Source organism: Eurosta solidaginis, chromosome 2 (assembly GCF_040869045.1).
Source record: "Eurosta solidaginis isolate ZX-2024a chromosome 2, ASM4086904v1, whole genome shotgun sequence".
NCBI classification, from domain to species: domain Eukaryota; kingdom Metazoa; phylum Arthropoda; class Insecta; order Diptera; family Tephritidae; genus Eurosta; species Eurosta solidaginis.
In genome coordinates, this window is record NC_090320.1 from 13,446,268 (window position 1) to 13,470,207 (window position 23,940).

Sequence of the window (23,940 nt, forward strand, 5' to 3'; positions counted from 1 at the left end):
TTTCATTTCCAATAAAGGTATAAAAATTAAATGAATTTTATAACTGAAGCTATGAAAATTCGCCGCAAAAACATTTTCAAAAAATTTTGAAAATTTGAATAAATTCTGAATCCCAAAAAAGTTTCTACGCAATTTTTATATAGAGTTTTCTAAATATTTTTGATTATGGAGTTTTGTAGCGCAATCACTTTTATGGCGTTTTCTTTTCTGGAAAAAATATTATTCTTATGTAGCACTCTCAAATTCTAGCTTTTGAGTTGAAATTGCTGAATTTGTACCCCATTTCTTATACAGTGAGAAATATTTTGTGAAAAGAACACACAAACTTACAAGGGAACTGAGAAGAACTAACAGGGCGACATTATTTCCAGAAAAGAAAACGCCGTTAATCTAGCAAAGTACGAGTTATAGGTGTCCCGAAATTCTCTAGCAGTGTTTTACCTAAAATGATTGAGAAATAATTAATTAAAAGTGTGTAGTGTTTTGTTTTCGGAACAGTCCTAATACATATATCTACATATAGACATGTATAGATTTAAAAAAAATATTTTTAAGTAGGGTTGCAACCTAAAATTAAGGCCCAGTTTCTCGTTCAATTTGTGATGTGCTCGTTTTAATTCTTGCTACATATTTTTTCTCCGAACGCTTATGAAAGGAAGATTCGTTTTTCATGAACAAGTTTTCATGTCAGAAATAAACTTAGGTAGCTTGCCGTACCACTGTCAAGAGCGGCATTGTTATAGAAAATAGTTGAAACTATTTTGATGTTGCTTGCTCCGTCACTTGAGTCGGATACCATCAGTTAGTAAGATCAGTGCACTACCTCTGCACCACGGCGGCCATTGTCAATAAAAATTTTATAAACATTCCGGTAGTCCCTGATTGGACGTCAATTTAATGTGTGCCATATTGTTATCAAAAGTTTGTTTGATGGCCAAACTGAGAAAACCAATCAATAGGTAGAACCTAAGTTATGAAATAGCCCTTTCTCCCAGCGTACGACTCATCATAGCTTTGTCTTAATTTGGGTGCGTAAGACGTGGATTCTCTCTTACCTTCTTTTTTAAATCAACTTACTTGATCTGTTACAAATTTGCATGTATCATGGAACTAAGAGGTTGGGGGCGGTATGGCCTTCAATGTGTTCATATGGATGGTAGGGCTATGATGATGCGTGTTTATAAGTAGAAGTAAAGCCTATGGACTTCTTTGTTGTGTTTAATGTTTAGCTATTAATTTTTTGTTGTTGATTCAATTTGAGAAAGCTTTTGTTGTCTTAGTTGTTTTGGTTTTTAAGATCTTTTACTTACTTTAAGTAGTTGTCGTTGTTACCGTTGTAGTTATAGTTGCTCTATTTTTTTCGGCGATCAGCTTGTTTGTTTTTTCTGATATTTGATCTATTGTTGTTATGGTTTTTGTTTTCCTTATTTATTGTGTGGTTTTTGTTGTGTTTTGTTGTCTTATTAATTACCGTATCAAATGGCTAGTGTTGTCTTTTAGGTCTAGTTTCGGCTGCTATTTTGATTAAAATTTTAATTGTTCTCTTTGTTTCTGTTTTATATATTGTTGGTCTAGTTACAGTTCTATTAATTATTGTTGTTTCATGTCGTTCGAATTTTAGAGTCTTGTTAATTGGTTTATATGCTGTTGTCCTATTGGCTGTTTCTATTGTTTTATTGCTTTATTTTTTTATTTGTTATATGTCTTTTTAGATTTGATTTTTGTTTTGGTTTATTTACTATGTTTGATTTATTGTTAATCTAGTTGGTTTCCTTTTAATTGCTGTTGCTTCTGTTGCGCTGGTTTAGTTTTTGTGGTCTAGTTTATCATTGGTATATATGCTGTGTTCCAAGCAAGCAAGCATTTGTTCGGTCAAGAAATAATGTTTTCCACCCTCGGGAAAGAAATAATATTTATCACCATCAATCCCCACAAGCTTGTCTCCTTAGTATTCTTCTTATACTAAAGTTATTTACCAGTAAGTTAAGGTTTCCTTCAGAATTCCTTAAGTACCCGTAGGAAATGGACTGGAGATTGGATATTATACTAATGGCTTACTAGTCTTTCAGGCTCACTTGTGATTTCGACTCAGATTGTGAATTCTGTCCGATATAGTTATTTCGTTGAGATTAAACGTTTAAGAAGCTTCCCTATGCGGTAAAGCGCCCCATCTTATAATAACCAAATATCAAGTCCCGCTGTCTGAAAACTATAAACTTGTAGATACTTTTTAGACATTTAAATACTTCATAGAAATACAATTTTTTCCACTTATTATTTATAGGCCTCTGTAAGCTATTGCTAAGATATACAACCCACCTGCGGCAGTTTTTTTTTGTGACACTATGGGACGATATCCGCTGAGTTAGCGTGGACATCTCGTTTTGTTTTTTGGTATTTTATGAGACCCTCGTCCACACACTCACTATAAGGCATATCTAGGTGCGATGTATGACGGTGTGCTACAAATCGACCTTCCCGGAGGCACGCAAATTGTCGGCTATGCAGATGCTGTATCTGCTCCAAGTATTATGAAATGACGCCGTGGGAAGAATAAGAAAATGGCTGACGAACATGTGGCCGGAAATGGCTAGCAATAAGACAGAAGCGGTGTTGGTAACCCCAAAATGAGCTGTGGATGAGTTAGTCCTAATCATAGAAGATTATGAAATAAAGTCAAAGCCTTTTTATTGAAATATTTACGTATAAACATTGAAACTAAACAAAACTAACTTGTAAGGAGCACTTCAGGGCGGTGAGAGAGAAAGTGTCTAGAGTTAGTGGATTACCCACAGACCTGCCTATTTATGCTAACTGCCCCTCTTGCTTTCAACTGCACAAAAATCACCGTCACTTAGCCAATTTTGTATTGCATAGCCATGTTGCAGCATCTCTTTATTCCCTTTGGTTGTACAGGTATAAAGGAATCGAGATAGATATAGACTTCCATATATCGAAATCATCAGTATCGAAAAAAAATTTGATTGAACCATGTCCGTCCGCCCGTCCGTATGTCCGTTAACACCATAGCTTGAGTAAATATTGAGATATCTTCACCAAATTTGGTATACGAACTTATCTGGATCCAGAATTGATTGGTATTGAAAACGAGCGTAATCGGATGATAACCACGCCCACTTTTTATATATATAACATTTTGGAAAACACAAAACAACAGATGTTTTAGTAAATAATTGACCTAGAATGATGAAACTTGACCTGTGGACTAATATTGAGAATCTTGATTTAAATTTTAAAAAATTTTTTAAAATGGGCGTGGCACCGCCCACTTGTGATAAATCAATTTTACAATTATTATTAATCAAAAACCAAAATCGTTAAACCTATCGTAACAAAAGTCGGCAGAGAGGTTGTCCTTACTATAAGGAATGCTTTGAAGAAAAATTAGCGAAATCGGTAAAGGACCACGCCCACTTTTATATAAAAGATTTTTAAAAAGGTCGTGGATGAATAAAATAAGATATATCTTTGCAAAAAAGAGCTTTATATCAATTGTATTTCATTTCCCAAGTGGATTTATAACAATAAATAGGAAAAACTTCAAATTAAGAAAAAGGGGCGTGGCACCGCCATTTTTATGATTAAGCAATTTTCTATATTTCGGGAGCCATAACTCTAAGAAAAATTAGTTCAGAATAGAATCATGTATATATGTGTTATTGCGCAGCCTTGTAACACTATTAAGCACACAAAAAAAAAAAAAAAAAAAAATTACATCATTTCAAGTGTACAGCTGGGTATGTAATGTTCTTTTTCACCCGAAGTTAGACTTCTTTACTTGTTCTAATTTGCATTCGGCTGATGCGCCATTGTTCCATTTTCTTTGAGTCATTGAGTCACACGCACACAGTCACTTCTGTAGATATTTGTATACTGCATTTCTCTTCACTCTGTAACCGCTCAATTGTTACTTGGTATGTTTGAAGTATGTAAGTATGTACACACAATGACGACGACAAGTGTCGTTTATGGTTTGTGCTCATTCCTTTTGGTTGATTTTACTATTTTCGTTGCACTTGTTACTAGGAGCTATAAGTTGTGTGCTCTGTCATATGCGGCCTTTCATATTGGTTTTTGTAATTTTTTATTTTCTTAAATAACTTTTTTTTTCGTGTGTTATAAGCATCATTGCGACATTGGTAATGACAGTGGCATTGTAATGCATTCTAGTGTGTTACCTGACTGTTAAAACTTGGAAGCTTCACCGTTGAGCTGTGATAAAAATGTTGCATTTACGCCCCGATTCTGAGCGTTATCGGTAAAATAGTACCCAGAACATTATGTAACCAAATATCGTTACCAGTTCTTTTATCCGCAATTGTGGCCCAAGTGGTAACGCTGTCATCACCGAAAAACTCACCAGTGTTTGTGGAGAAATTTGAAAGGTAGTTTTCTTCGCTTTCACGGTTGCCACTTTTGCCCATTGGGACCAAAAAGGTCCCTTCCAACCCCATTTGGTCCGCTGGTCCCTTTTCTTCAATTTTGGTACTTTTTAGGCAGTAGCCACGATTGGTACTTTTCTTCCGTTTCACTCAGGTAAAAGTTCACAATATTGCCCAAAAATTCGTCACACTTTCGTTAGCCCCCATATTATTTTGAATTTACTTCAATGGAACTCTCACCATAAAAAATTGCTCGGTCAATAAAATGTACCAGAACAATAAAATTTCACCTAGGATATAATTTATGCCAGGCATTAAAAAGAAAAGTGTTGGCAAACACATTGTCGTTAATTGTTGATGAAATAACCGACTAATAAAAAAAGCTCTTGTTTTATAATAATATTAACTAGTATCGCCTGTGGTCGAAATTCGACCAACGTGTATTTTTTTGAACTCAGTCTATGCATCAAGTGTTGGAAATATAGCAAACTGGTTAACTTTTTCTTTAAAATTTTGAATTTGATCTAAGACTTTGTACTTTTGATTGTATTTTCTTAAATTTTCTACAAACTTTTCACATGTAATTATAACGTTTTGGTATGGAGCTCCTTAAACAAAAATATAAAAATTATGTAAAATCATATGAAATTGACATAGAATTATGGTGAAATTACTTGAAATTGAATTGAAAAATAGGTTTTTCCACACCACCCGGAAGGTCCCCATTGGCGCGCTACCGAAGTTAGTTTTGGGAGCTCGGTTCCCCAGTAGGCCTATATCACCCATATACACATATCACCCATTTACGTCAATAGTGTCATAATTCAAAAAATACGAACTTTTAGTTAAAAATTAAGAAATTTCCTAAAGGAATTAAGCCTATTTCACGCCACCTGTTTAAGTTGGTATAAATACATATCTAATATGTAAGTGTGACACAAAACAAAAATTTCGAGTAAAATAGAGGATACCTTCATAAAAAATAAAATAAAAATATAAAAAAATTATGTAATGAGAAAGAAGGCAGAGTTTACTAAAAAAATGTTTATTAAAGAAAAAAAAATAAAGTACTTAAATTGCGAAAAATTAAGTGAAGTGAACAAACAGTTCCATATAAAAACGCAATAAGTGTACTTATACTTTTTCCGGGTTTTAATGTGATCATTGTGGAAATGTGAAGATTCTAATGTTCGGATATTTAATGTTGGGATTCCCGTTGAGATCTATGTACGTAATTAATTTGTATTAAATTTGTAAACACTCCATTTCATGAATATATATGACCATATCTACCATAAAATATCGTCTGTGAACAATATAATACTAAGATATAACAGAGCAGAATAAATTAGGAAGAAAGGAAAAACAAACAAAAACATTGAAATTATTCACGCAATCATATTTACTAAAATAAAATTGATTTCATAACTTTAAGCGACATAAACCAATTAGGGTTTTTGCGATCTAAGCATCCGATTAATGGATATATAATCCAACAAAGTTAGCCTAATATAAATATAGTGGGTAATATACTGCCTATGCAAGACGGCCGCTATGATGCCGGTTGCCGCTCTGACCTAAAATCAAAAAAGTTTTTGGGACGTTTTTTTGTTTCGTAATTAGAATAAAAGGCAATATAAAAAATTTAATGTTATATTTTTGTAACTTTTTCTTTTTTGTTCAGTAAAGACGTACTTTATCTAAAATGAGTATTAAATCTGCAAATGCAACAACATTTTCGAGCAAATTTGCTATTAATTGTTATAAATAAATTAGTTAGTTTCAACAAAACTTAACTCATTATTTGTGATTTCATGTCTTTTGAAAACAACTAAAATAAAAAACAAAGAATCTGTTAAATAAAGACTTATGTATTTACGTGTAGGTAAAATTTGCCACAAAAAATGGGCCGGTCAAAAATTAATTCTTTTTAAGATTTTTGGTACCCTATAAATTATTTTGGAACAATTTTGTATTGTATGGAAATTATGTTAGCGTATTAATATATAGATAGTGGGTAATATACTGCCTATGCAAGACGGCCACTATGATGCCGGTTGCCGCTCTGACCTAAAATCAAAAAAGTTTTTGGGACGTTTTTTTGTTTCGCAATTAGCATAAAAGGCAATATAAAAAATGTAATGTTATATTTTTGTAACTTTTTTTTTGTTCAGTATAAGACGTACTTTATCTAAAATTAGTTAGTTTCAACTAAAGTTAACTCATTATTTGTGATTTCATGTTTTTTGAAAACAACTAAAACAAAAAACAAAGAATCTGTTATATAAAGACTTATGTATTTACGTTTAAGTGAAATTTGCCACAAAAAATGGGCCGGTCAAAAATTAATTCTATTTAAGATTTTTTGGTACGCTACAAATTATTTTGGAACAATTTTTTAGGATTTTGGTAGAGACAATTTTTAGGATTTGGTAGGTAAGCGGCTACAATGGGGAACCATATTTGTATGTAGGTGAAACATTTGCGTTTTTGAATTTAGGGAGTATACATAAAATTTGAAATTCACATTAGAAAACTTAGACAATTGTTCCCAAAGACGGCGCGCTTGTGCATAAAGGTTGTATGAATTGTTCGAATTTACAAAAAACTTTTTCTATTAATTATAAACAAATATAGTAATATTTGTTAACAAAAATAGGCCTATAAACTGCGGCTGATCAATACGAATCGATTCATATAACTTTTATATGATTTTACGTATGCTAAGTATGCGAAACAGCCTGTGAATTGATTGTATGGAAATTTTGTTAGCGTATTAATATATAGATAGTGGGTAATATACTGACTATGCACGCTATGATGCCGGTTGCCGTTTTGACCTAAAATCAAAGACGTTTTTGGGACGTTTTTTTGTTTCGTTTAATATACAACGTGAAATTTTCCGATTCAGTCAAGTTGCAGTTAAATAATAATAAACCAATTTGAAATAAGAGAATATATAATAAAATAAAAAAAGAACTAAAATAAATTAGCATAAAAGGCAATATAAAAAATTTAGTGTTATATTTTTGTAACTTTTTTTTGTTCAGTATACGACGTACTTTATCTAAAATAAGGATTAAATCTGCAAATGCAAAAACATTTTCGGGAAAATTTGGCATTAATTGTTATAAATAAATTAGTTAGTTTCAACAAAAGTTAACTCATTATTTGTGATTTCATGTTTTTTTGAAAACAACTAAAATAAAAAGCAAAGAATCTGTTAAATAAAGACTTATGTATTTACGTTTAAGTGAAATTTGCCACAAAAAATGGGCCGGTCAAAAATTAATTCTATTTAAGATTTTTTGGTACGCTACAAATTATTTTGGAACAATTTTTTAGGATTTTGGTAGAGACTATTATAGGTAAGCGGCAACAATGGGGAACCATATTTGTATGTAGGTGAAACATTTGTGCTTTCGAATGTAGCGAGTATACATAAAATTTGAAATTCACATTAGAAAGCTTAGATAATTGCTCCCAAAGACAGCGCGCTTGTGCATAAAAGTTTAGGTATTTGAAATTCGCATTAGAACACTTAGATAATTGTTCCTAAAGATGGCGCGCTTGTGCACGAAAATGACTTACGATAATTGTACAAATTGTTCGAATTTACAAAAAACTTCTTCTATTAATTATAAACAAATAGAGTAATATTTGTTAACAAAAGTAGGCCTATGCACTGCGGCTGATCAATACGAATCGATTCACATAACTTTTATATGATTTTACGTATGCTAAGTATGCGAAACAGCCTGTCAATTGATTGTGTGGAAATTTTGTTAGCGTATTAATATATAGATAACGGCTAGATATTTCGATCGGTTATAAAGAAATTCTATGCATTACTTCTCGTTTGGCATGTTGATATTTAAATCTTTCTCACCCAGCTCAATGAGTTCAAGGAATTCCAGGACTATTGTGGTGTTAAGCCACGCAAGGTAATTGAAAACTAACTATCTTGGCACAAGAAATATTTTAACTCAAAGACAGAAGGAAGCAAATGCAAAAGAGATTTGATTTCGGAAGAAATGTTTTGTATAAAATTGTTCCCGCAGGTGCTAGCGGAATCCCTGAGGCCTGGGATCAAAACTCATACTTATTGAATCTAGGCTCTGATATGAAGTTTGAACGTTACGGGAAAGAGTAAGCATCTATAAAAATAGGACTAACAAAATTGCGTAGTTTAATTTATGATTTACTGAGTTTCCCACATACATAGTTCGGCAACACCAGAACGCAAATTTTGAACCGTTTCTTACTAAAACCTAACTGCAATATACATTTTATTTCATTGAAATCAACAACATAATGCTAGAAACAAGAGCTTTGTGACCAAAACTAGGTTCACAAAGTTTGGTTGGTGAAAGACATAGACTTATCCTATGTCAAAATATAGTACCATTTTTGGTTGCATGCACAAAAATTTGTTTGTTCAGCTTGAATTAAAGGAGTCTTCACTATGTGGAAACATCTTAAAATTTTGTATTTTATACTAATAAAATAAAACAAAAATTTGGTCCTTTTTTCGATGAATTTTGGTCCCAAATGAAAACATGGTGTGGCAACCGTATTCGCCTTACCTAAATGTTTCACTTGTAGATACGAGGCTAACGAATAAACGGGACGATGTGTATATGCATATTATGCATGATAAGTTTCTACATGGGTATATTGTAATTTATTCTGTAAAAGTACATAATGTAAACATATATGTATAGCAAGAGGCAACACTTGTTTACTGTTATCTTTACTTGTTTGCGCTTACAATTCTTTATTTTTCAATTTTGCCTTTTTCTAAACAACAGCTGTTGTGTGATTATTTCGATGTAACCACCTACTTTTGTGGGTAAAAAAATATCCGGCTACTTTCGCGGGTAGAATACCAAAAGGGTGTAAAAGTTGCCACATGATTTCGTTACCATGGTGAAGAATGTTGTTACCACACTAGAATTGGGCCGTCAGAGAGCATTTAAGTTAGGATTGCTGATCCTTTGTTACTTTGGGTTATCTTTTTAATTATGCACATATATTTGTTTACATGCTATAGAATTATAATCTTCTTTGAAATAAATTGAAAATTTAAATAGGACTTCAAAAAATTTCATATCTTGGTAAGCAGCATTAAGACCACTGCGTCAGATCGAATATAAAATCTGGTGACTTCGACCAGGCACATTCGAACATTTTACACATGGAAGGCGCGATAGCCTCCAAACAGATTTAAGGCAGAGCTTCTCTTCCAAATCGCGTGGTGCTCCTTTTTAATTTTTCCTACAAATTGGCGGGACGGGACCTACATGTTTTAAGCCAACTCCGAACGGCATCAGCAAGGCAGATGAAATTTCACTGAGAAGCCTTTCATGGCAGAACAACATTCGGAGTGTTTGCCAAACCACCACCGAGGGGCGACCCCGCTTGGAAGACTTTCTTCTAATTGAAAAAACTTTTTTCAAAATTTTCGATATTGCTTTGCCCGAGGCTTGAACCCAGGATCTTCAGTGTGGTATGCGGAGCACGCTGCAACCAAACCACGGCGGGTGAATTGACAGTATTTTATGTAAACGATTTCTTATTGAACACAAGCAAGAGTTTCGATACTCAAGAAATCGAAATACTCGTAAAGCCTCCAAAGTTTTCGAAATTCAATTTAGTCGCTACAATGGCAGTAAGTGTTATATGAAACCGATACTAGCGAAAAATTTCTTCTTGAACAAATTCGAGAAATCGTAAGCTCTAGAACAGAAAACGTAAGTCCTCTTCTCAAACGAATCAATTATTATAAGGAACATTAACCTATGCCCTGCCTGAAAGTGATAATTTATAATTTCTAGAGTTACGCCTAAAACTGCAACCACTATTTGCACATCTCGTATTTCATCTCTTCCTCTCATTCTCCTAGCATTTATTTCATCTCTCCTTCCCACTACCTGTGTCCTTTGTTCTCCTTACGCCATACGTCCTCACATTACCGGCTCACTTTTTTCCATTCCCACTTCTATTTTCTCACGCCTACTCCCGTTGCCACTCGCAGTTTCAATTGGACTCCGATTCCCATTCTTTAAACTCATATAACTCCTTACTAATTCTTAATATTGCATCACGAAAAGCCACGCCCACTTTTTCTACACCATTCTTCTTTCTGCTGTATGAACAATTCCTCTCTTCCCACATTTTTCTAGGGGTATTAGTGATTAGTCGAGATATTTAGTTAGAAAATCTCAATTACGAAGTATAGGCTATGATAACACATTCTAAGATAGGTAGGTCTTGAGCCGAGCTATGTAGGTAAATCTGTCGGAATCAGTGGAATTCTGGGTATCAAAACGTCTTCTCCTTTGTACTTCCCTTTCAAAATTGTTGCTTCGATATCGTTACCCCCTGAGCGAGTCTGGTACCGTTGCAAAGTCGTGGCACATTAATGTTGCGCAGCATAATAATCGGTGCTCCAATTTCTAATCGTAAATTATGAGGTGGAAGGCCTGGCAAATCGAGTGAGTATAAGAATTCAGTTGGATAATTTACGCTGAGCCAATCATAGTTTTTGTAATGGTGAACTATGTTTGGAAATACACTCTGTATCAATGTCTCTTTAGTGCAGAAATTGTTAGGCAATGTAATCATTCCTGTTGGATCGACACACATTTGGCCATTTCCGATTTTCAGTAATTGCTGTGAAAATTCAGCTGCTGACGGGCCGTTTTTTAGTTGAACACGTACATTTTGTAGTAAATGTAAACGTGTTTACATGTCTCCATAAATACTATGATTTTAAACATGCATTGATTTCATCTACAGCCGTGGATTTTGGGATCACAGGTAATGTTTGCCTGAAATCTCCAGCCAATAAAATCATGGCACCTCCAAAGACTGTTTGCCCTCCTCGTAGATCTTTCAAAGTTCTATCAAGTGCTTCCAATGATTTCTTGTGTGCCATAGTACACTCGTCCCATACGATGAGCTTACATACTTTAAGAACTTTTGCCATTCCAGATGTTTTCGAAATATTACATGTTGGTGTTTCATTTAATGCAGAATGTACTGTGCGACCACCTTCCAGTAATGTAGCCGCAATTCCGGAAGAAGCGAGTGCCAATGCAACGTTATTATCTGATCGAATTGTTGCTAATATCAATGAAATCAAAAAGGTCTGGCCTGTTCCCCCAGGAGCATCCAAGAAAAACAATCCACCAGTTCCATGGCTAACATTATTCACGATTGTATCATAAACATGTTGCTGTTGGTCATTCAATTTCGTTAAATTTGATGCTACTAATGTGTTTAGTTCATTACAATCATAATGGTATTCACGCTCCAGTTCTCGATTGAACATATCATGCATTGCACGATTTGCTTATGGCATGCCCAATTGTACTAACGATTTGTTTGACATCGACAAACAAATGTCGTCAATCCTTATCAATGCTTCATTGTAAATTTCCAATGGGAATTCCAAATCATAATTTGCAGTATTTCGACGCATTTGGTTTAAAATATCATCTGCCATATAATCTTTGAAATTATTCCATAATTCCAATGGATTAGATGGGGAGCACATTGCAATTATTATCGAAAATAATGTTCTTATTTGATGTGGACTGGCTATTACAGGTGAAATGGCAAGCGTATCTTCGCAATGCTTATCATCGTCCAACAAATTTAATTGTTGACATGCTTCACGATATGTAGTGCACAATTCACCATTAATTGTTCTTAAAACTTGGAATGATGTTGGGCCACGACCATTAATTAACAACAATCGCAAGTAAAAACACTCAGCATTATTTGGATGAGCTGCATACATGCGTCCTAATGCATCTGTTGAGAACTCATTAGGATGACCTTGAACTGGTTTTCCCTGTCTTCGCCTTTGAAATGTTTTCCTGGATTTATTCCATGCGAAATATTTTGGCACTTCTGCATATAGCAATGTTCTTGCAAAATCGTCCGATTGACATAAATGAAAGGTAGTCAAAGTCGTAGACGGTGCACTTGTTGCTCTAAGCGCTGCATTTTCAGGAGTAAAATAAACGCGTCGGTCATTTTCAAGGTGAATCGTTGGGAATGAAAAAGTTCGCCATATCGCTTCGTTACTGCTTATATAACGCCCCACTTAATATTTTTTAATCTCGTCGTTGTCATTTTGGACTGCACCGAATACAGCCATATCGCTTCCTTTATTTACATATTTGCAAATGTATTTAAGTGATTTAACGGAATTACAGTATTCCACGTTAATATGCGCTTTGAATGTTTTGGACAACAATGGACAATATGGAACAATCCCACGATTGTCAACTTCAACATTTTGATTTTCCCTCTTAATTATCGTTGATGTACCATTGTCATCAGTGGATCGACGACGATATGCCGGATATCCATCGTCACCTGTGACCGTATCCGAAATTAATGCTCGTGGGTATCGCTTCGAACATTTTCCATCAATCATGCACGGAGAGTTCACATGCAATGCACTGCAAGGTCCATGTATCATAGTTTTTGTGACGACTTCGAACAAATCTGGATCAATCGTTTGATCTGGTATTTCAGCTGATATCACACTATGAATTTGGTCCGGTGTAATTTTATCAACCAACCAAATCAAAATGTGTGCGTGCGGTAATCCCCGCTTTTGCCATTCAGCGGAATACATATAACAACGCACCTCTCCAAATACCCTTAGTAATTATGTCGTGTCGTAATTATGTCGTGTCGATCAATTGGTGATTTCACTCCATTGCGGTTTGCATGTAAAAGTAATAAACAGATCCCCCCGTCTATAAGCGCGAACATACGCCATGGCATCCTGTGCATATTGATGCATGTGTCGCGGGCTACCCGCATTCCGTAAGTGAATGTATTCCTCGGACCGTAACTTAGTCTGGTTAAATTTGATATAGTTTAAGCGCTCGTTCTCAATTTTTGCATACATATCCACGACAAATTGGTGGAACAAACTTCTGCATTTCAGAATGTGAGATTTTTCATTTTCGATATGATTAATAATTCATAGCGCTAACTTTTTTATTCGTTTCTGCGCCTGAATTAAAAAAAAAATCACATTTGTGAGATTATTATTATCATATGTGAATATTTTTGATGTGTAAACATCTTTGCTCACGGTATGGGGGAATATTGAATGTAAGATGTAAGTGTAAGATGTAAGGTATGGGTGGGTATGGGTATGTATATGGAGGACGGTATGGATATGGGGGATATATGATGTAAGATGTAAGATGTAAGAAAACAATTTTAGCACTTTTCTAAGTGCATCGTTAAGTTCACGTAAAGTTATCTAAGCATCCTCGTAAGAACTGACTTACACTTCTATGAATAATTGTGGAAAAAAAAGGTTTCTTCAGAAAACTGCTATAAAAATCTACCACCTATTTTTAAGTTTGCATGGTAGAAGTGGTAGAACTTTTATTTCATAGATGTGGTAGACTTTAGTGGTAGAAGTCCGAACACTGCTCACAGTTGAACTGTATACAAATTAATGGAACATAAGCATCGTTTGTATAACAAATACAAAGCAGTAGAAATGTTCAGCCAGCAACGAAATGTGGCATACGTTTGTGTATGTGTGCTGAAGCATCTCTCATAAAAAGGTACAAACCTCGGTGTTTATGTTTACTCTCCCTCGAAAAACATTTGCAACATAGCAGCACGACACAAATCGAAAAATTCGTATATTTATTCAAAAAATGTTGTACACATGAAATGATCTCGAGGCGCTCATCACCCCGAGAAAACTTACCACTCATCAGCACAGCTTCCTTTTGATACCCATATTGAAGTACTCATTAACAGCTTCCATTTGATACCCATAATGTAAAAGCACATCCTAAGGTTATTCTTTGGTTTGATTGGATAACGGTTGGTTGTACAGGTATAAAGGAATCGAGATAGATATAGACATATATCAAAATCATCAGTATCGAAAAAAAATTTGATTGAGCCATGTCCGTCCGTCCGCCCGTTAACACGATAACTTGAGTAAATTTTGAGGTATCTTAATGAAATTTGGTATGTAGGTTCCTGGGCACTCATCTCAGATCGCTATTTAAAATTAACGATATCGGACTATAACCACGCCCACTTTTTCGATATCGAAAATTTCGAAAAATCGAAAAAGTGCGATAATTCATTACCAAAGACGGATAAAGCGATGAAACTTCATAGGTGGGTTGGCCTTATGACGCAGAATAGAAAATTAGTAAAATTTTGGACAATGGACGTGGCACCGCCCACTTTTAAAAGAAGGTAATTTAAAATTTTGCAAGCTGTAATTTGGCAGTCGTTGAAGATATCATGATCAAATTTGGCAGGAACGTTACTCCTATTACTATATGTATGCTTAATAAAAATTAGCAAAATCGGAGAACGACCACGCCCACTTTAAAAAAAATTTTTTTTAAAGTCAAATTTTAACAAAAAATTTAATATCTTTACAGTATATAAGTACATTATGTCAACATTTAACTCCAGTAATGATACGGTGCAACAAAATACAAAAATAAAAGAAATTTTCAAAATGGGCGTGGCTCCGCCCTTTTTAATTTAATTTGTCTAGGATACTTTTAATGCCTTTTAAAGTCGAACAAAAATTTACCAATCCTTGTGAAATTTGGTAGGGGCTTAGATTCTAGGATGATAACGGTTTTCTATGAAAAAGGGCGAAAGCGGTTGAAGCCACGCCCAGTTTTTATACACAGTCAACCGTCTGTCCTTCCGCTCGGCCGTTAACACGACAACTTGAGCAAAAATCGATATATCTTTACTAAACTCAGTTCACGTACTCACTTTATCTTGGTATAAAAAATGCCCGAAATCCGACTATGGCCACGCCCACTTTTTCGATATCGAATATTACGAAAAATGAAAAAAATGCCATAATTCTGTACCTAATACGAAAAAAGAGATGAAACATGGTAATTGGATTGGTTTAATGACGCAAAATAAAACTTTAGAAAAAAACTTTGTAAAATGGGTGTGGCACCTTCCATATTAAGTAAACTAAAATGAAAAAGTTCTGCAGGGCGAGATCAAAAGCCCTTGGAATTTTGACAGGAATACTGTTCGTGGTATTACATATATAAATAAATTAGCGGTACCCGACAGATAATGGTCTGGGTCACCCTGGTCCACATTTTGGTCGATATCTCGAAAAGGCGTCCACCTATAGAACTAAGGCCCACTCCCTTTTAAAATACTCATTATCACCTTTCATTTGATAGCCATATCGTATATCCCTAAATGGCGTCCACCTATAGAACCATGGCCTTTTAAAATACTCTTTAATACCTTCCATTTGATACACATGCCATACAAACACATTCCAGGGTTACCCTAGGTTCAGTTTCCTACATGGTGATTTTCCCTTACTTTGTCTCCATAGCTTTCAACTGAGTATGTAATGTTCGGTTACACCCGAACTTAGCCTTCTTACTTGTTATATATATAGATAAGAAAAACTGAAAATTGTTTAAAGGATAAATTAAATTTTTTGTATACATACTATCCCCAGTTTTATAAGTTCTCGCACCAAAGTTCACTTTCTTATGGAACCTTCCTTCAGTATTTTATTCTAAAACGCACTATATTAGTTTAAATTCAATATATTTTGACGTGAGTGGAGACGTTTATGAAATAAATCTGAATGGATAGAGTATTTGTAGGGTACTTTTATTGTATTAGTTTTAATGTTTTAACTTTAATACAACTTTACTTCTGTTTTTACTTTGAATTGTTTTAATATTTATCAAGTTATTTAAATATTTATTTGCAATTTTATATTTCAACAATTTTCATTAAATAAAAAGACATTGACTGTTATAGAATTATTTAAAGTTTTATTAATTTATTTATTAGACAAGCATAACAGTAATAATTCACAATTACATACAAAACACCTTCCTGATTAGTTATTTTCAATCCATTCTCTTATGTTAGACAGAACGACTGGATCACCTACAATTGCATAAACTTTATTCGTATCTTCGAGGTTCCAATTCTTAATATCCGTATCTAGTGCCACCGCACAAAGTTTGTCTTTCTCGATGCCCGGTGCTCCCGGAAATCCACGAAAAACTTTATCACTACCGTGAGTGCAATACATCTTTTTTTTTGGGGAGTAATTCATACATTTCTCTGATTCTACTATAGATACGCAATGTGAAAAACAACTTCGGGTTGTTATATGTCCTTTCGATTTTGCATGTCCTACCGATTCTTCCCATTGAACAATTTGCATCGGTGTGCCTATCGGAAGTTCACTTTCGCAAAGTGGTATTGCCCTCACTCCATCTTCTTCAACAAATGGTATATCCAGCTTAAGTCCAGCTATATCAAAATCATCGCTGCAATCATTTATATAAAGTACGTCCTTCACTTGGCGTTTTTTTTCGCAGGACCCTCCTGTATTAGGTACAACGTTGATTGGAATTTTTCTATATCGGTTCACGCATTTCGCAGCTGTGATCACTATTTGCATAGAGACTAATGAACCTCCACATAAAGTTTCGCAGTACTGATTATTGCGTTCTAATGCTACCAAATAACTCAGATCGTCAGGTTGCGAATTTATACGGGTGAATAGATAGCTGAGCAGGACAACAACCAGAATCGAGATACTATTGTGCAAATTCATTTTTTTTGCTTAATTTTTACCGCTACTTCTAAATATAAAGAAGTTTAAAGTAACTAAAGCAAGAAAAGTTTTGTGGGTGCTATTTATACACAGTGGCGAAGCTTGATGAAATTTTCGGGTGCAAGTGCACGGTTAGAAATCTGAGCCTAAATTTTTAACCATTAATCGGTTTAAACACTTTTTGAAACCTTTTTGCTGCTAAATTGGAGACCTCACAATTTACTATTGTCTTTTTTAATTTTATTCGATTTCAATTTAAAACTTGTTGAAACAGTAAGTTTAAAATATTGAAATTGTTTTAAAACAAAACCAAAAAAGTTTAAAAAAATCCAAAAGTACAAACTTGTAGTCACTTCTGGGATTGGAACAAAAGCAAAAGATTTCAAAAATCTAAAAATAGAAACTGGAATAGAAACGTATGATTTTAAAATTTATCCTAAGAGTTTAGATTTGGTGCTGAAAATTCAAAAATAACAAATTTTATTTGTGAGAAGTGCTACAAGTTATAGAATCTTTTTCAAAAAATTTCGTTATACCTACAAGGTGTTATGAAATGGTTTCTTACACAGTAGGTAGAGCGAAAAGGAAAAATCTCTGGTTCAAAACTGGTGCGTTTCTAGTAAATTCTGAACCTCTACTAGTTCGCCCTCTATATTATTTACATGCTTCCAACTGGCGAATTTAACATGGCGGTATCCTAGTTTGTTTTAGTTGCATTAACTTTTCTATAGTTCCGAACTAGATACATGTTTCTTTTTGGAACTAGTTGGTTTACTGGAACTATTTCGTTAGTTCCAAACTAGTGTTAAAATGGCAGCTTACTAGTTTTCTTGGAACTATTTCGTTGCTTCCGAACCGAAGAGGAATTCTAAATACTGCTTCTAAAATGATATTAGAGCATTTATCGATACCTCCGAGCCAGTGTGAAAGTTTTGGAAAAGAAATCATACTCATAGTCGAAGTCACTTAAAGCTGGTAGCAGTTTTTTTGTAGCTAACATATTTCTCAAATTAAATATGAAAAGTAATAGCCCAAGCTGTCGATTTTATAACTGGGTAAAATCTTGTTAGTACCGAACTTTTATTTATTTGGCAATTTAGGTCTAGCTCCGAACCAGGAATAATATCACTAGTTACTGACTGAAAGAATTTCAGGGAACTACTTTTTTTAACTTAAGTGTAGACTTCTCCCGTTGTAAAATGAAACCCAGTTCTATGCACTCATCTTCAGGAAGACCGTTATAATCTATTTTTAAATAAAATTTGGGTTGATCATATGTCCAAAATGTTTCAGATTTAGGCTCAAACTTTTTACCGTGTGCCAACCAAAATCTCAACCACTTTCTTATGGTTAATGCGTAATATAAATTTTAAATCAGCCCTTGATCAACCAAAACAACAAATTCAAGGTTTTTATGTTTATTCTAGCGTAATGAAATTAGCGCGTATTTGGTAAAATATTTGCTATTCTTTTTCTGAGGAAAATTTAGTTGTACTTAGTTGCTCGTTTCTATGTTTGTACAGTTGAATTGTGGTATTAAGTTCACAAAAGTTAAGTGACACGTGTACAATATGGCTATATTTTTAACCCTTTAACGCATATGTTACACCGGTGTCCCAAATGTATCCAAACGGCAATCCTGATGGTAGCGCAAGAGAAAACCCAGCAAAAAGTTTCAACCGTATATAAAACTTATTTCATATTGCCAAAAGGCTTAAAGCATCAGGCCTTAGGTTAGGTTAGGTTAAGAGCGTGAGCCCAGAAATCTGACCCTTCTTCTTTGAAGCGCCGGACATCGGCAGAGAAAGTGGTAGATCGAATCCTCTTCTTTCTCATCCTGACAGCTTCTCCAGAGGAAGCTTGTTGGTATTCGCTACCGTCGGAGCATTGGTGCGATAGCCCAATGACCTGTGATGACACCCGTAAGTACCCTCACTGCAGATTTGTTCACTATGAGAAGGAAGCTGGTGCCTTTCCTATCCAAGCATGGTCATAAGAACCTTGAGACTTCGCAGTCAACCCTATTGGTCCCTAACAAGTCCGTTACCCTGTTCTCATATTCGTCGATTCTCCCTAGGAGATAACTCAGCGGTGGTCGGACGGAGCTGTCCACCTCACTTATGTCTAAGTCGGAACCTTTCCTACCCATCTCATCCGCGAGTTCATTCCCTTCAATGCCGCTGTCCCCAGAGACCCATTAAAGGGGACATTGAGATGACTTATAGAAGCCAGAGAGGCTCTACACTTCCGTACGATGTCCGATTTTATCATGTTGGACTCTCATGTCCTTAAGGCGGCTTGGCTGTCAACAAAGATTGTTACGTCGGTATTGGAAACCGCACTATCTTGGAACAGCTTTGCCGCTCTGTCTATGGCATAGACCACGGCGTGGAATGCACTGCATGCTTCAGGAATTCGGAATGATTGGCTTAACTGTAGATGTGTTGAGTACATCCCAGCTCCAGTTCCCTTTTACATTTTCGAGCCGTCGGTTTATATTGTGACGCCTCTGCCGTTGTCTAGGCCTACTTCCCGTTCCTGCCTTGAAGGATATCGTATGTTCTGAACCTGGAAGTCCAAAACCCCTGTGATGTGGTCTGTTTGGGGTGTTAGGTCGGTTATTATTCCGTTTAATTGCCCCTTAGTCATATCGTCCAGAATCGTCGCTTAGTGTTTTCCATATGTTGGATTCTCTTTGTCGTAGAGCTCCTCTAGCGGCTAATCCCTGCACGAAGAGTTGTAGAGGCGTCAAGTGAAAGATTACAGTTAGCGCTTCCTGGGGTGCGCTGCTTACCGCGCCTGACAATCCCAGATATAACTTTGTACATTCCCGATCCTTTGTTGATTACTCTTTTTGTCTAGCGCCTTTCACCAGACCAGAGCTCCATATGTTAGTATCGGTCGAATGACTGTGCTGTACATGCCATGATTGACAAGTGCCGGTCCCCAGTTCCGCCCAAAAGCCCTTTTGCAGGCGTAGTATGCTGCTAGAGCTTTCTTTATTAACGTTCCTCTCATATTAACGTTCCTTCTCCAGGTTAAATTGGGATCGAGTTTACTGCTAAGATATTTCGCTTCCGAAGATAGGTTTAACGTTGTGCCGTTTAGTCTTGGTAGGTTAAAGGAGGGTATCTTTGTCTTTATCGTGAACAGGACATGTTCGGTTTTTGTTGGCTTTATCCCAGCTCATTTTGCCCTGCCCATCGCTAAATGTCGCAAAGTGCCATTTCCATGAGCTCGCTGATAGCTGGCAAGAATTTACTTGTGATCAGAATCACTAAGTCATCGGCGTACGTAACTACATTTCTTCCTTTTCTCCTACAGATTACAAGAATTTCGTTGACCACCAGTATCCAGAGGAGAGGCGGTAGCACCCCGCCTTGGGGCGCCTCTGGTGATCATTTTGCCAAAAGAACCAGTCCCAACAAGTAAAGGTGACAAAGTTCGGGTGTAACCGAACACTATACTCAGCGTTAGCTTCAATTGTACATTTCATTTCAGATAAATTACTTTTCTACATAACACGTGGCACCGCCCGTTTAAAAAAAAATAACTCCACATTTCATCTTACAATAAAACTTGATTAGTGAAATATCATTGATTCAAAACTATTTTTGCTAAGTTATAGGTTATTATTCTAGTCTAGGACCCTTTTAAACCTTTTAGACTTGTTTTATATCTAAGTTGCCGTGCTCTTTAACCGATCCCGTCCATTTTTACTAGAAATGTTGTCTGCTATAAGGAAGACATGTGTACCCAATTTTGTTACGATATGTAAATTTTTCTTGGAGTTATGGCTCCCGAAACATAGAAAATTGTATAGTCATAAAAGGGACGGTGCCACGCCCATTTTTTAAAATTTGAAGTTTTTCCTATTTACTGCTATAAATCCACCTGGGAAGTGAAATACCATTGATATACAGCTCTTTTTTGCAAAGATATAGTTTATTTTATTCATCCCCGACCCTTTTAAAAATCTTTTATGTAAAAGTAGGCGTGGCCCTTAACCGATTTCGTTAATTTTTCTTCAAAGCATTCTTTATTTATTTATATATTCCTTATAGTACAGGCAACCTCTCTGCCGAATTTTGTTACGATAGTTTTAACGATTTTTGATTTATGATTAATAATATTGGTAAAATTGATTTTATCACAAGTGGGCGGTGCCACGCCCATTTAAATTTATTTTTTTCAAATTTTTATCAAGAGCCTCAATTTTGAATAAGTCAAATTTGAACATTCTAGGTATATTATTTACTAAATAATCAGGTTTTTTGTGTTTTCCAAAATGTTGTATATATAAAAAGTGGGCGTGGGTATCATCCGATTTCGCTCATTTTCAAAAGCAATCTATTCTGGGTCCAGATAAGCTCGTGTACCATTTGTTGAAGATATTTCAATATTTACTGAAGTTATCGTGTTAACGGACAGAGGGACAGACGGACGGACGGACATGGCTCAATCAATTTTTGTTTCGATACTGATGATTTTGATATATGGAAGTCTATATCTATCTCGATTCCTTTATACCTGTACAACCAACCATTATCCAATCAAATTTTATATACTGTGGGTGCAAATCACGCTGAGTATAAAAATCGCGTTGACAGCTCTACTCCTAAGCATAGAACCGATCCATGCAGCTATAGAGCTTTGGGTTCCATATCGTGTAAGAGCCTGCAGATGGCCTCGGTCTGCACGTTGTTGAAAGCGCCCTCAATGTCGAGGAAAGCTGCTAACGTGTACTCCTTGCAGTTCGTTGAGTTCTCGGTGGCACTGGTTGTCGCATGGAGGGCACTTCCAATTGATTAGCCATTTTGGTATGCGTGCTGAGCTGTATCCATCAGCTAGATATTGGCACTGCTTCTAATATGTAGATCGATAAGTCTCTCCAGTGTTTTAAGGATAAAGGTATAAAGCCTTTGGTTTCCGAGTGGGTTTCCCGCTTTGGGAATCCAGGCTTCGGGTACATACCCATCTTGTAGGGATCTTGAGATGCCGTGTAGATGTGGTATCAATTCGTCACAAGCGGGTTGTAACATAGCCGGTATCACACCATCCGGTCCCGACGATTTGTAGGGTTTGTATGATTTTATAGCCCATGATATTTTGTCCCAGTCAACGATGTCCTTGATGTCGGTTTCCGGAGTGTATGCGCGGTTTTCTGGCAACGTAGTGCCTATCGCATCCGTACATCCAGGAAAGTGTGCCTCCATCAAGACCCCTAGAGTTTCCTGACTGGAGACGGTCCATAAACCATCAGACTTCTTTATGCTACAAGGGGATAAAGTAGATCCTGATAGTATTTTGTGAAGTCTTGATGCCTAATTTGTCGTTGCCAGTTTCTCACAGTATTGTTCCCATGATATATTTTTTGCCCCCCTGATGCAGCGTTTGTATTTGTTAAAGCTACATCTGTAGGCATCCCAGTCCTCTTCCAGCAGGCTATGTTTGGCTTTGTTGAAGAGTTTTCTTGTTGTTGATCCGAGTTGGCTTAACTCTGTGTTGCACCACGTAGTTCTCGGGTTTGCCCGTGGTCTAGTAGGGGGACAACAGACAGTGTTTTTTTACCGAGTGAAACGCACAGAAGAGTTGTTTGTTCATGACTTCACTTTATTGACTAACTGTATGCTTCTTCTAGACTAATAATGAGATGCGAATAATAACTAAGGTAATTCTTAAGGTGAGTATATATAACTGGAGGTGAGTTATGTTTAGTTTGTAATTCACAATGACGATACCTAACACGCCCCTCCTTTTCTTGAATTAATTTTACGTTTTGATTTGATATCTTGTACTTAAAAATAAAAATAAAATAAAAACTAACATTTCACATTCGAATTCAAAAATGTGTGTTTCATACATTCGGTTAATTGAAATATAATTTATTTTACATATACGCCATACCTGTGTATGATATAAATATAAAAAGTTATTATTTAGAAACTTTTCCTTCCTTATTTCTAGGTCTCGAGTGTTCTAGTGTTTACATTATTTTTATGATTTTCATCTTCATTGTTCAGCGTATCTCTTTCTTCCCCATTTGTGATACTTTCATTTTTTTCGATGCTGTTCTCTACTAAGGTGTTATGATTTTCACTAACTTCTAAATTATCATTTGAACTTTGCAATGATTCGGCTGATGCACCCAGTGTATTTTCTATTGATTGCATTTGCGTATGTTTTGAACTATTACTTATTACGCCTGATCTCATTTGATCAGTGTGTCGCTTAATTACTCTGTTATTTGGTAACGTGCAATAATACGAACGTGGACCAATTTGATTCTTAACAACTACAGCGGACCACGACGCTTTGTTAGGATTAGAATAATCCCGTACGAAAACATTTTGACCTTTTTTGAAAGTAACAGAAGGTTTACCCTTGTAGTTAGCAATACTTTAATTTTGTTTTTCACAAATTTTATCGCGAATGAGAGGAGGTTTAATAAGATCAAAACGAGTTCTAATAGATCTTCCAAGGAATATCTGCGCTGGACTTTCTTCTGTTGAACAGTGTTTTGTGTTTCGATAGTCCATCAAAAATCTATTCAACACAACATCAAAATTTTCATTATTTTCAGAATTAAAATTTGCTAAGATTGATTTTTTTAGAGTTTTGGCAAAGTTCTCGGCTTGTCCATTGGTAAATGGATGACCTGGAGCTGTTAAAATATGATTTATTTTGTTTCGTTTTGTAAAGTTTTTAAAATCATTGGACACGAATTGTCTGCCATTGTCACTTACAATGGTGGTGGGAATGCCGAAACGACAGAAAAGTTCTCTTAGCTTGGTAATCACGAAGTTGGTTGTGATGTCCTTTGTTCTAAAAACTTCAACCCACTTCGAATAGGCGTCAATAATTATGAAAAGATAATATCCTTTA

The 23,940-nt window shown here is 35.5% G+C and overlaps 1 protein-coding gene across 16 annotated transcripts in view; it reads left to right on the top strand.

Annotated features, from left to right (window-relative positions):
- The window catches only part of LOC137239317 (beta-1,4-glucuronyltransferase 1), a 604,255-nt gene that overhangs the window by 265,444 nt on the left and 314,871 nt on the right, over positions 1-23,940 (top strand). The window lies entirely within an intron of this gene.